The sequence below is a fragment of the Mus caroli genome, unplaced genomic scaffold (assembly GCF_978045245.1).
Source record: "Mus caroli unplaced genomic scaffold, Mus_caroli_1 scaffold_5, whole genome shotgun sequence".
Lineage (NCBI taxonomy): Eukaryota > Metazoa > Chordata > Mammalia > Rodentia > Muridae > Mus > Mus caroli.
Window position 1 is genome coordinate 107,347,697 of NW_028227260.1, and position 13,200 is coordinate 107,360,896.

Genomic DNA, 13,200 nt, shown 5'->3' on the forward strand with positions numbered 1-13,200 from the left:
ATTATGGGATGGATCCCTGGATATGGCAGTCTCTAGATGGTCCATTCTTTCATCTCAGCTCCAAACTTTGTCTCTGTAACTATTTCCATGGATGTTTTGTTCCCAATTCTAAGAAGGGGCAAAATGTACACACTTTAGTCTTCGTTCTTCTTGAGTTTCATGTCTTTTGCAAATTGTATCTTGGGTATTCTAAGTTTCTAGGCTAATATACACTTATCAGTGAGTACATATCATGTGTGTTCTTTTGTGATTGGGTTACCTTACTCAGTATCATACCCTCCAGATAGATCCATTTGCCTAGGAATTTTATAGAATTCATTCTTTTTAATAGCTGAGTAGTACTCCATTGTGTAAATGTACCACATTTTCTGTATCCATTCCTGAGGGACATTTGGGTTTTTTTCCAGCTTCTGGCTATTATAAATAAGGCTGCTATGAACATAGTGGAGCATGTGTTCCAGTGTTCTTATTACCTGTTCGAATACCTTCTTGATATGTGCCCAGGAGAGGTATTGCTGGATCCTCCAGGAGTACTATGTCCAATTTCCAAGGAACCACCAGACTGATTTCCAGAGGGGTTGTACAAGCTTGCAATCCCACCAACAATGGAGGAGTGTTCCTCTTTCTCCACATCCTCGCCAGCATCTGCTGTCACCTGAATTTTTGAACTTAGCCATTCTGCCTGGTATGAGGTGGAATCTCAGGGTTGTTTTGATTTGCATTTCCCTGATGATTAAGGATGTTGAACATTTTTTTTCAGGTATTTCTCAGCCATTCGGTATTCCTCAGGTGAGAACTCTTTGTTTAGCTCTGAGCTCCAAATTTTAATGGGGTTATTTGATTTTCTGGAGTCGACCTTCTTGAGTTCTTTATATATATTGGATAATAGTCCCCTATCTGATTTGAGATAGGTAAAGATCCTTTCCCAATCTGTTGGTGGCCTTTTTGTCTTATTGACAGCGTCTTTTGCCTTACAGAAGCTTTGCAATTTTGAGGTCCCATTTGTCAATTCTCGATCTTACAGCAAAAGCCATTGCTGTTCGGTTCAAGAACTTTTCGCCTGTGACCATATCTTCGAAACTTTCCCCCACTTTCTCCTCTAGAAGTTTCACTGTCTCTGGTTTTATGTGGAGTTCTTTGATTCACTTAGACTTGACCTTAGTACAAGGAGATAAGAATGGATCAATTTGCATTCTTTTACGTGATAATTGCCAGTTGTGCCAGCACCATTTGTTGAAAATGCTGTCTTTTTCCACTGGATGGTTTTAGCTCCCTTGTCGAAGATCAAGTGACCATAGGTGTGTGGGTTCATTTCTGGGTCTTCAATTCTATTCCATTGGTCTACCTCTCTGTTGCTATACCAGTACCATGCAATTTTTATCACAATTGCTCTGTAGTACAGCTTTATGTCAGGCATGGTGATTCCACCAGAGATTCTTTTATCATTGAGAAGAGTTTTTGCTATCCTAGGTTTTTTGTTATTCCAGATGAATTTGCAAAGTGCTCTTACTAATTCATTGAAGAATTGAGTTGGAATTTTGATGGAGATTGCATTGAATCTGTAGATTGTTCTCAGCAGGATAGTCATTTTTACTATATTGATCCTGCTAATCCATGAGCAAGGGAGATCTTTCCATCTTCTGAGATCTTCTTTGATTTCTTTCTTCAGAGACTTGAAGTTCTTATCATACAGATCTTTCACTTCCTTAGAGTCACACCAAGGTATTTTATATTATTTGTGACTATTGTGAAGGAAGTTGTTTCCCTAATTTCTTTCTCAGACTGTTTATCTTTTTTGTAGAGAAAGGCCATTGATTTGTTTGAGTTAATTTTATACCTAGCTACTGCACTGAACCTGTTTATCAGGTTTAGGAGTTCTCTGGTTGAATTTTTAGGGTCACTTATATATGCTATCATATCATCTGCAAATAGTGATAATTTGAGTTCTTCCTTTATAATTTGTATCCCCTTGACCTCCCTTTGTTGTCTAATTGCTCAGGCTAGAACTTCAAGTACTATATTGAATAGGTAGGGAGAAAGTGGCAGCCTTGTCTAGTCCCTGATTTTAGTGGGATTGCTTCAAGCTTCTCACCATTTACTTTGATGTTGGCTACTGGTTTTCTGTAGATTGTTTTTATCATGTTTAGGTATGGGCCTTGAATTCCTGATTTTTCCAAGACTTTTATCATGAAGGGGTGTTGAATTTTTTCAAATGCTTTCTCAGTCATCATCTAACAAGATGGTCATGTGGTTTTTGTCTTTGAGTTTGTTTATATAGTGGATTACATTGATGGATTTTCATATATTAAACCATCCCTGCATCCCTGGGATGAAGCCTACTTTTAAGGATTGATGATTGATTTGATGTGTTCTTGGATTGGGTCAGCAAGAATTTTATGGAGTACTTTTGTGTCAATATTCATAAGGGAAATTGGTCTGAAGTTCACTTTCTTTGTTGGGTCTTTATGTGGTTTAGGTATCAGGGTAATTGTGGCTTTGTAGGATGAATTGGGTAGAGTACCTTCTGTTTCTATTTTGTGGAATAGTTTGTGAAGAACTGGAATTAGATCTTCTTTGAAGGTCTGATAGAACTTTGCATTAAACCCATCTGGTCCTGGGTTTGTTTGTTTGTTTGTTTGTTTGGGAGACTATTAATGGCTGCTTCTATTTCTTTAGTGGAGATAGGACTGTTTAGGTCATTAATCTGATCCTAATTGAACTTTAGTACCTGGTATCTGTCTAGAAATTTGTCCATTTCATCCAGGTTTTCCAGTTTTGTTGAGTATAGCCTTTTGTAGAAGGATCTGATGATGTTTTGGATTTCCTCAGGAACTGTTGTTATATCTCCCTTTTCATTTCTGATTTTGTTAATTAGGATGCTGTCCCTGTGCCCTCTAGTGAGTCTGGCTAAGGGTTTATCTATCTTGTTGATTTTCTCAAAGAACCAGCACCTGGTTTGGTTGATTCTTTGAATAGTTCTATTTGCTTCCACTTGGTTGATTTTGCCCCTTACTCCTCTTAGGTGACCTTGCTTCCTTTTGTTCTAGAGCTTTTAGGTGTGCTGTCAAGGTGCTGGTGTGTGCTCTCTCTAGTTTCTTTTTGGAGGTACTCAGAGCTATGAATTTTCCTCTTAGGAATGCTTTCAATATGTCCCATAGGTTTGGGTATGTTGTGGCTTCATTTTCATTAAACTCTTAAAAGTCTTTAATTTCTTTCTTTATTTCTTCTTTGACCAAGGTATTGAAGAGAGTGTTGTTCAGTTTCCACGTGAATGTCGGCTTTGTATTATTTATGTTGTTATTGAAGATCAGCCTTAGTCCATGGTGATCAGGGAGGTTGCATGGGGACAATTTCAATATTTTTGTGTCTCTTGAGGCCTGTTTTGTGACCAATTATATGGTCAATTTTGTAGAAGGTACCATGAAGTGCTGAGAAGAAGGTATATCCTTTTGTTTTAGAATAAAATATTCTGTAGATCTCTGTTAAACCCATTTGTTTCATAACTTCTGTTAGTTTCACTCTGTCGCTGTTTAGTTTCTGTTTCCAGGATCTGTTCATTGATGAGAGTGGGGTGCTGAAGTATCACACAATTATTATGTGAGATGCAATGTGTGCTTTGAGCTTTACCAAAGTTTCTTTAATGAATGTGGCTGCCCATTTTGGAGCATAGATATTTAGAATTGAGAGTTCATCTTGGAGGATTTTTACCTTTGATGAGTATGAAGTGCCCCTCCCTGTCTTTTTCGATAATTTTGGGTTGGAAGTCGATTTTATTCGATATTAGAATGGCTACTCCAACTTGTTTCTTTAGACCATTTGGAAAATTGTTTTCCACCCTTTCACTCTGAGGTAGTGCCTATCTTTTTCCCTGAGATGGGTTTCCTTAAGCAGCAAAATGTTGGGTCCTGTTTGTATAGCCAGTCTGTTAGTCTATGTCTTTTTATTGGAGAATTGATTGTATTGATGTTAAGAGATATTAAGGAAAAGTAATTGTTGCTTCCTATTATTTTTGTTGTTGGAGTTGGGATTCTGTTCTTGTGACTCTCTTCTTCTATGTTTTTGGAAGGATCACTTTCTTGCTTTTTCTAGGGCGTAGTTTCCATCCTTGTATTGGTGTTTTTCCGTTATTTTCCTTTGAAGGGCTGGATCTGTGGAAAGATATTGGGTGAATTTGGTTTTTTCATGGAATACTTTGGTTTCTCCATCTATGGTAATTGAAAGTTTGGCTGGGTGTAGTAGCCTGGGCTGGCATTTGTGTTCTCTTAGTGTCTGTATAACATCTGTCCAGGATCTTTCCTAGGGTTTATATCTCCAGAGTTGTCTCCCTTTGGGTTTTCTTTATTGTTTCTACTTACATTTTTAGATCCTGGATGGTTTTGTTCCATCACCTGTTTGGTGGTGTTTTCCTGTAACTCTCTAAGGGATTTTTGTGTTTCCTCTTTAAAGGCTTCTAGCTGTTTACCTGTGTTTTTCTGTATTTCCGTCTTAAAGTCCTCCATCATCATCATGACAAGTGACTTTAGATCCATGTCTTGCTTTCCCGGTGTGATGGTGTATCCAGGACTTGCTATGGTGTGAGAGTTTGGTTCTGATGATGCCAAGTAACCTTGGTTTCTTTTGCTTCTGTTATTAGGCTTGCCTCCTGCCATCTGATTATCTCAAGTGCTTGCTGTCCTCAATATATCTGATTGGAGCCTGATCTTCCTATAATCCCAGTTGATTCAGGACTTCTCAGAGTCCAGTTTTCTCTGTGATCCTTTGATTGTGGGCTCCTGTGAACCTGAGATTCTGGGTTTGTCAGAGTTCTTGGCAGTCAAGCTCCTCTGAGACCACAAAATACTGGTGTGACCCAGCTTCTGTTATGTTGGGATCCTGTTGTCCTAAGATCCTGGGCATGTTACAGTGCCTGGAAATGGTGTCTCCTTTTAGGACCCTGGAGCTGTCTTGTCTGTTTGAAACCAAGGTAAACCAGAACTAACCAAAAGGAACCTGAGCCTCTAGTCAAGAAGGGCTCCGGTGTCCTTGTTCCTGCTGTCACAGGCCCATCACAATTGGATTGGAAATGCTGTTGTGTTCCCCTTACCAGTGATCCTGAGATCTCATGGAGAGTCCTCTAGGGACCGTGGGGGTTTCTGCCGACTCCTCGCCCAAAGTGACCCAGTGCTGGGGCCGACCAGAAGGGACTTGTGCACCTGCTCAGGCCAGTTTTCTGCTTCCCTAATGCTGTCTCATGTTCCGTGTGATTGGATTGGAACCAATGTTGTGTTCCACTCACCAGTGATCCTAAGATCACGTGGAGAGTCCCCTAGGGACCGTGGGGGTGTCCACCGACTCCATGCCCAAGTTGACCCGGTGATTAAAATTATATATTTCTAATTACACTTTTAAAAAATGTTTTCACTTTTATTTAGTTCTGTACTAATAGTCTTTTTTGTGTGTAAAAGAAACAAACCAAAAAAATATATATATAAAACTTGGCCAAGAGACAAAGGCTTCTTCTGATTGTAGATGAAAGGTTTTAGTCTGTGGTGATCTGATAGGATGCATGGGATTAATTCAAACTTCTTGCATCTGTTGAGGCCTGTTTTGTGACTGATTTTATGGTCAATTTTAGAGAAGATACAATGAGATGCTGAGAAGAAGGTATATTCTGTTTTAGGACGAAATGTTCTATAGATACCTGTTAAATCCATCTTGTCCATCATTTCCGGTAGTTTTGATGTGTCTCTGTTTGTGTTTCCATGATGAGATTGGGGTGTTGGAGGCTCCCACTATTATTGTGTGAGGTGCAATGTGTGCTTTGAGCTTTGGTAGAGTTTTTTTTTTTTGTTTTTTTGTTTTTTTTTTTTTAATGAATGTGGGTGCCCTTGCATTTGGAGTATAGATGTTCAGAATTGAGAGTTCATCTTGGTAGATGTTTCCCTTAATGAGTATGAAATGTCCTTTCTTATCCCTTTTGATACCTTTTGGTTGAAAGTTGATTTTATTCGATATTAGGATGGCTACTCCAGCTTGTTTCTTGAGGCCATTTGCTTGGAAAATTGTTTTTTAGCTCTTTACTCTGAGGTAGTGTCTGTCTTTGACACTGAAATGCATTTCCAGTATTCAGTAAAATGCTGGGTCTTGTTTATGTATCTTGTCTGTTAGTCTATGTATTTTTAATGGGGGAATTGAGTCCATTGATATTAAAAGATGTTAAGAAATGTTGCTTCCTGTTATTTTTGACTTAGAGGTGGCTATCTTCATTTGGACTTATTAAAAGATTATTTTCTTGCTTTTTCTAGGGTGTAGTTTGCCTCCCTGTGTTGGAATTTTCCATCTATTATCCTTTGTAGGGCTGGATTTGTGGAAAGACTGAGTAAATTTTTTTTTCACGGAATATCTTGATTTCTCCATCTATTTTAATTGAGAGTTTTACTGGGTATAGTAGCCTGGGCTGGCATTTGTGTTCTCATAGGGTCTGTATGTCATCTGCCCAGGATCTTCTAACTTTCATAGTCTTTGGTGAGAATTCTGGTGTAATTCTGATAGGTCTGCCTTTATATGTTACTTGACCTTTTTCTCTTACTGCTTTCAATATTCTTTCTTTGTTTTGTGCATTTGGTGTTTTGACTATTATATGATGGGAGGAATTTCTTTTCTGGTCCAATCTATTTGGAGTTCTATAGTCTTCTTGTATGTTCATGGGCATCTCTTTCTTTAGGTTAGGGGAGTTTTCTTCTATAATTTTGTTGCAAATATTTACTGGCCCTTTAAGTTGGGAATTTTCACTGTCTTCTACACCTATTATCCCTAGGTTTGGTCTTCTCATTGTGTCCTGGATTTCCTAGATGTTTTGGGTTAAGAGGATTTTTGCATTTTGCATTATCTTTGACTGTTATGTCAATGTTTTCTATGGTATCTTCTGTACCTAAAATTCTCTCTTCTATCTCTTGTATTCTGTTGGTGATGCTTGCATTTATGACTCATGATCTCTCTCTTAGGTTTCCTAGCTCCAGAGCTGTCTCCCTTTGGGTTTTCTTTATTGTTTCTACTTCCATTTTTAGATCCTGGATGGTTTTGTTCAATTCCTTTACAAGTTTGTTTGTATTTTCCTGTAATTCTTTAAGGGATCTTTGTGTTTCCTCTTAAAGGGCTTCTACCCGTTTATCTGTGTACTCCTGTATTTCTTTAAGAGAGTTATTTATGTCTTTCTTAAAGTCCTCTATCATTATCATGAGATGTGATTTTAAATCAGAGTCTTGCTTTTCTGGTGTGTTGGGTTATGAAGGAATCTCTGTGGTGAGAGAACTGGGTTCTGATGATGCCAAGTACCCTTTGTTTTGGTTGATTATGTTCTTGTCCTTGCCTCTTGCCATCTTATTATGTCTGGTGTGAGGTGGTCTTGCTGTCTCTGACTATGGCTTGTGCCTCCTGCAAGCCTGAGTGTCAGTATTCCTGGTAGACCAGTTCTCCCCAGGAGGAATTTGGGTATGGAGGGCTGTGGCATAAAGTTAGCTCCCAGGGTGTATAAGGAAACAGGGAGGATCCTTTCCCTGGCTGTTTCTTGGTTCCTGTGTCCTGATGGCTCTGGTCAGGTCACTCTTAGGCCAGGAATTTCAGAAGTGCTGGTCTTACCTGTGTGCACAGGTGTGTCTGCAATCCCGGGAGACCAGCTTTCTCTCAGTGGTATTTGGGTCTGGAGAGCTGTGTCACAAGATCTGCTCCACTATATTTCTTTTTAGTTTGCTCATATCATGATCTTAATCAACTTTTAAAGTTGCTGAGTAATTATAATAAATCTCCTTAAATCAACAGATCTCTCTTTGCATTTTGAATAGAGTAATTTCATAAATAAAAATATTTAAAATAATTATAATAAAATAATTAAAATATAATAATAAATAATCCATTTATTATTTTACTATAAAAATTTTGACTGTGGACTAATTATATATCCCCATGAAGTTATAAGAAATAATAGGGACATCATTTATCATTGGCCTTATTTCTCTAATATTAAGTAGCACATTGCAAAACTACTATAAAACACACAGAAAAGTTTGCCTCGCCCAAAGAATTCCAAGCCATTTTCCTCCTACCATGAAATTTCCTTAATCTTTATCAATTATTAAACTACTCCCCATTTCATAATAACATCATTTTAAGAATGCTAAATGAATGGCATAATATAGTATTTAAAACTGACTGCTTCAATTCAGCAAAACTCTCTGACCAACTTGTTGTGCATATTAGTATGTCATTCATTTGTGCTGCTAAACAATGCTCCATTGTATGGACATGCCAGAGTTGATTTAGCCAACAGGAGTTGAAGAGCACCTAGACTCTTTCTTATTTGGGGCTCCTAGGATAAAGATATTATACATACCATTATACAGGTTTCAATTAACACAGAAGTTCCATTTCTCTGAAATGATTGTCCAAGTGTACAATTTCTAAGGAATATGATTAATATGGATTGAATTTTATTTAAAGAAACTAATTGTTTCCTAGAGAGATTATACCATTCTGACATCTGTTTGGACAAGGAGCTGGAATACCTCATAATGTTCATTTCAAAGGACTTCTGTTTCGTCTGGATACATTTTGATTTCCCAATTACTGACTTCTTGAGCTCTAACTGTGAGGTATAAAGTATTCAGTGTCCCATGGGTTCTTAAGCCAACCTGCTTCATTGAATCTTTCAGAGTCTTCTTAATTTTATTTTAAATATGATATCTAAGCAATTTACCTATTCTTATAAAGAATAATGGAGTAACTGTACCTCAAGTTCACATTCCCAAAAGCAGAAGTCTTTGAGCTTAGTTTCGATGATTCTATCTCTAAAGTCTATTTCTCTGTACTTTCCAGATCAGTAATTTCATTGATTTGTTCTTCAGTTAACTGTTTTCACTCTCTGCAGTCCATACTCTGCCACCCAGCACAACCTGCAAGATTTTTGTGTCAGTTATCATAGTTTTCAATTGTTTTCTCATTTCCTTCATTTTCATGGCTTTTGCCTCTTTCCTAAGATTTTTCTAATTTTTGTTTATAAAGAATATGTACTGCTTTCTTAAGCCAGCTTCATGAGGACTGCTTTAAAATCTTTCTCAGAAAATTTCAACATTTTCTTCATCTTACTACCAAATCTTGTTGTTTGTCTTTTATAAATGTGAGAAGCTATCATTAATTATTAACCATTACTAAGATCTTTTTCAACTACTACTACTACTTTCCTTATAAGGAAAGAGATTTCTTATATCCTAGATGCTTTGACACAATATTCTAAACTCTTTATCTTATTTTACCTTCTTTTTATCAGGGAGTCTATTTGTGAAAGTATATGTGACGGTCCCAGTGGATGCAGTCATTAGCTACCTTCTGAGCCCATCATAAAGAAGATACTGACCCACATAACCTTATCACAGATAAATTTTAATTTACTCCACTGAGTATCATTCTGGTGGATACGGAAAGTTGACTCTTCATGTTTCATCATTTCCCTTTCTACTGAACATCATGCCTACCAGAAGTGGTAGAACAAATGGATAACTCACGTTGTCTTGTCATCACACTGTAGATTAGAAATGCATTTAATTATTGGAAATTAAACTAGGCAAAAGAAAGCTAGCATGGGGATGAAGTGGTGTGACTTGTTCTGCTTTGAGTTCGTTGCTCAGGACTATTCATGGAGACTGTGGTTCATATTACTGTAGCAAGAAAAGCAGAGCATTTCCTATTCCTATCAGATGGAAGATGAAAGGTCATTTCTCTGTTTAATGCTACCTACGGAAGAAATAGTATTTCTAACTTGTGTCAGAGAGAATAGAAGACTCCATGCTCTCTAAATGTGGCCAAATACTGCCATTATTACCCAAGTTTCCGCAACTTCACCTTGGTTGCAAATACACACTCAATACCCTAATCATCACCAATAAAACTGAAAGGTATGTAATGTGGATGAATTTGTGGTCTGTTGTTCAGCTAACATAGACAGGTGTTACAAGATTTTCTGCTATTAGGGCAATTGCTTCCTGTTCAAGTTTCAAGATCCCTTGGCTGGTTGGCTTCTATTCACCATTCAGCATAACCCTATACCTCTTTGTTGTGCTGTGTTTTGGGACTTTTTGATATCACATGGAAGATCTATGATTAATGGTTGCATTCAGTCTTTGTGGAAACTGTGAGCCTATTGGATCTTTAGCTTCCATGTCTCTAACCAATATTATAAGCATAAGAATTTGTGTTAATTCTGGGGTAATTTTCAATTTTCAGAATAACTTTCAATGTATTCCCCTTGTATTTGTAGGATTAAACACTTTTTAAAAGTGCTGAGTCAGTTCTGGGTCAAGTGTGTTTGTATGTATTTGAATGTATTTTTATGGGATAGTTTCTTTATTTACATTTAAAGTAATTTCCTGATTTCCCTTCTGGAAACCCCCTATCCAAATTCCTTCTCCTGATTCTATGAGGTGCTCCTCCACCCACCTCGCCACACCTACCTCCCCTCTCTCAAATTCCCTTACACTGAGGCATCATCAAGCCTTCACAGGACCAAGGGCCTCTCCTCCCATTGAAGCCTTACAAGGTCATCTTCTGCTACATATGCAGCTGGGTCCATGGGTCTCTCCATGTGTACTCTTTGCTTGGTGGTTTAGTCCCTGGGAGCTTGGGGGCAGGGGGCACCCGGGTGCTTGATATTATTGTTCTTCCTATAGGATTGCAAACCCCTTCAGCTCCTTCAGTCCTTTCTGTAACTCCTCCATTGGGGACCCCGTGATCAGTCTAATGGTTGGCAGAGTCTTTCAGGAGATAGCCATATCAGGCTTCTGTCAGCAACAGTAGTGTCTGGGTTTGGTGTCTCTTTAAGGGATGGAGCCCCAGGTGAAGCAGTCTCTGGATGGCCTTTCCTTCAGTATCTGCTCCACACTTTCTCTCCTTATTTTCTCCTGTGAATATTTAGTTCCCCCTTCTAAGAAGGACTGAAATACCCACCCTTTAGTCTTCCCTCTTCTTAAGCTTCATGTGGAAATGTTGAATGTGTGAAATGTCTACACATCCATTTCAAATTTAAGTGTAAGACTGTGAGTCTTCTAAAAACTGTTTACAAATAACTATATTAGCAACCCAGCCGTGAATCTTTGTCAATAGTGCAAATACTCTTGCTTTTTGTCAACAACTTTGAGTTTATTTGGGGTGCATTTTCCTCTGCTTGTTTGAACTTCTGATAAAAATGTAGAACCAATGCATTTTGGGTGTACGAACAACAAACAACAAGAGGTGAATGTTCCTTAGATAACTAAGGAAGAGTTATCCAAAAATACCTACTAACCTACAAGGAACATAGTTTTTATGGCTAACTCCATCTCTAAAGCCAAGTTGAAGATAAATTGAAGACAAAAGGTTTGAGAGACTTCAAAACTGTTTGAGAGACCTAACCTAAACGTAGACGGAAAGTACAAAAAAATGTTTAGTTTTAACAGAAACCTATTGTCACTGCTGTATGAAGATGCCACCATGTGTTGCCTAATTAGAACTATTTTAAGAATGTTACTGACATAAAGTTCACGTCATACAATTCAACCTTTTAGAATGTATAAATAAAGTATATTTTATATTCACAACATTGAATCGGGGTAACCTAATATTAGACAAAACCCATATCCACAAGTTACTTCTTGTTATTGTTTGAATCTGAAATGTCACCCAGACTCACATTTTGAATACTCAAGCCCAACCTATGTCACTATTTTTAAAGGACAGGAACATTTTATGAGCTAAGGCGTTGTTGGTAGAAGTAGGCCATTAAGGACATTATAACATACCCCTGGTTATAGCATTTCCTTGCAGCTTCCTGGTCCATAGTCATGCAGGCTCATACCACCTTATACTTCTGCTACCACAGACAGAGTCATTCCACTATACCTTCCCTGCAATGATTGCCTGGGATCACCTGTTTTATGACTTTTATAGGAAGATGTAAACAAATCTCTTCACCAGAGATACAGCAATAAAAACAGACCAAAGGAACAGTTCCATCCAAGTCTAGCTTGCTGAACCTGTGAGATTATTGGAGTTACCTCCAGGAACATTATTGACTCACAGGCAATTGTATCATAGAATGTAGACCCCAGCAATAGTAGGAGTTCAAGAAAGCTGCAAAACCAGTATGCCCTATAGAAATTCTAGGCAACTCTCCACCAGAAGGTCTGCTTCTCCCCAGCAGCTTCCCACTTCATTTGTAACCTCTGGAAGTCTTATCCTTTCTGCTCTTCCTGACTCATAATTTCATAAGGCCAGTGACCTCATAAATTCCATTAGCTTCCTGTTTCAATGAACAGGAAATAACTACACAACACCCAGAAACCATGAGCTGAAATAAATCTTTTCCTCATTTAAATTGTTTCTTTCCATTTTTTAAGAGTGGTACGAGATGTAACTAATAGATCTCCTATCCCTCACCACTTCAACACTGCAAAAAGTATCATACTTTCAGTTTCTATGTACTTTTCTGAATAATTTATACAAGCAAAATCATTGAGTACATGTAACTGGCTTTTCAGCATAATGTTTTAAGGTTCAACCATGAACTGTGAATCACTAGCTTCTTCAATTTTATTCATAGGATCCTTGAATGAACATTCCATGATTTTCCTACAGCAGTTAATGTATAATATCTGAACATTATTCCCTTATGAATATGATTTATAATTGCTATAGACTAGTTTTTAAATATCCCCTCAAATTCAGTTAATGTCTTTTTTACTGTTATTTTGTTGGTTTTGTTTTGTTTTGTTTTGTTTTGTTTTGTTTTGTTTTGTTTTGTTTTGTTTATTGAGACACAGCCTCACTATGTAGCTCTGGATGGCTTGGGATTCTCTATGTAGAGTAGACTAGCCATAAACTCAATAGAGATATGCCTGCCTCTCCTTCCTGAGTGATGGAATTAAATAAACAAGCCCCCATACCTGGATGTTTTAAATTTGAGAAGTAATAGAACCTTTAAGAAGTTATAGCCTATGAGGTCTTCTACACACTGAGACTGTCTTTGAAGGAGATAAAAGCAATGAGCATCTGTGTTCCACAATACAGTCCCTGCCACGGTAATCTCCTTCACCACCAGATTCAACAAAATAGAGCAACAAACAATGAGCAGAAACTTTCAAAATTGTAAAACCAAGGTAAAGTTTGCTACAAATTAATTGTCTCAAGTATTCTGTT